Here is a 1,799-nt window from a genome sequence, read left to right on the forward strand (position 1 = left end):
TTAGGATTCCTATTCTTTCAAGGATAAGTGTTTGTTTCCTTTAGCCTTCCTCTAGTTGCTATGCAGAGAGATGGAATTTGGAACTGGCCACCACATTGAGGCAGCCCCCTCATCTATCTTCTAGCCATGAGCATTCCTCTTCTCCCTCTCAGGGCCTAGAACTATGCTCACTATTTGATGGGAAATCCCTCTGAAGCTCACTATTTAACTGAAGCATAGTTGGGTGGGTGGTGAGGATGATGATATCAAAAAGGCCCAATATTACCATCCCCTCTGAATGGATGTCTTCAAGAAATCCCATATAGATCTCCCTTAGACCCCCTCCTCTCCTGGGTATTCTTTGTATCTGCGTGTGGCTCACCCTCAGGACTCCTCTGGCCTTTTCTAAACAATTCACTGGAGTAATTATCACTCAGTCAATTTCAGGCCATTTTCTGTTTGGTGTCTTTCAGGAATTTCTCATAGTATGGGTAACTCTATTTCTTATTTTTCCACATTAAAAAGGATTAATTCCTTTTTTAAATACCTCTTCTATCATTTCTAAGAAAGCAAGGCAAAAAATGTTCAGTCTGCATATATGAATGAAAAGTTGAAGCAGTTTAGATAAAGAGTCATAAATACCAATGAAATACACCAAATATACTGATCTGGAAAGATGCCTGGGGTAGAGCTAGAAGTTTTGGGATTATCAGCATATAAAGGAAGTTATACAATGGGAATGCAGTACACAGTTTATATAGAGGAAGATGAATATGAGGTATTGAACCTGAATATATATATATATATATATATTATAATAATATAATATAATATATTCTCCCACCACTGTCCCCAGACTCCAGCCACTCTTCTTGCTATGGATCCCAACAGCTCCTGCGCTGCCGGTGGCTCCTGCACGTGTGCCGGCTCCTGCAAATGCAAAGAGTGCAGATGCACCTCCCTCAAGAAAAGCTGCTGCTCTTGCTGCCCTGAGGGGTGTGCCAAGTATGCCCAGGGCTGCATCTGCACGGGTGCATTGGACAAGTGCAGCTGCTGTGCCTGATGTGCCTGATGTGCCTGATGTGGGGAGAGCCTGTTCCAGATGTAAATAGAGCGATGTGTACAAGCCTACAGTTTTTTTGGTGTTTTTTGTTTTGGGTCCAACTTTGACCCATTTGCTACTACATTCCTAGTTATTTTCCCTATAAAATAATGCGTGAATTAGAATAAAAGCTGTCAACTTAAAAAAATAGAGATATAGAAATATCTCTCTCTCTCTATATATATATATATAATATATATATTAACACATTATTTTTCCCATGGCTATATATGGGGGGGGGGGGAATGGGGCAGAGGGAGAGAAAGAGAATCTCAATCAGACTCCATACTCAGCACAGAGCCCAACATGGGGTTCGATCTCACAACCTTGAGATCATGACCTGACCCACAATCAAGAGTTGGATGCTTCATGGACTGCACCACCCAGATGCCCCATGAACCTGAGTATCACATTTCATGTGTGGATGATGGGACACAAGATATTAAACAAACAGAGGAAGAGTCTAAAGAAAGAGCAGTGCTAGGAGAGAGTAGGCCTACACAATTTAAATTTACAAATGTTATCCTGCTTAAATTCTAGCCCCATTTCAATATGCACCCATTCAAAGAAAACCCATTTATCTGCAAAATTCCCATATGCATCATCTGCCTGTAAACTAATTTTGGATTTTATATTTTCAAGCAAGGGGCTATTTGCAGAGCCCAGAACAACATACTGCTTCACTGATTAGATGGTCAGTAACGTTGATAATGATAAT

The 1,799-nt window shown here is 40.7% G+C and overlaps 1 pseudogene; it reads left to right on the forward strand.

The window, feature by feature from the left end:
• The first annotated feature begins 856 nt into the window (after positions 1-856).
• On the forward strand, positions 857-1,042 carry LOC112925879 (metallothionein-2 pseudogene; annotated as a pseudogene).
• Positions 1,043-1,799: the final 757 nt, after the last annotated feature.

Source organism: Vulpes vulpes, chromosome 12, assembly GCF_048418805.1.
Source record: "Vulpes vulpes isolate BD-2025 chromosome 12, VulVul3, whole genome shotgun sequence".
In the NCBI taxonomy this organism is placed as follows: domain Eukaryota; kingdom Metazoa; phylum Chordata; class Mammalia; order Carnivora; family Canidae; genus Vulpes; species Vulpes vulpes.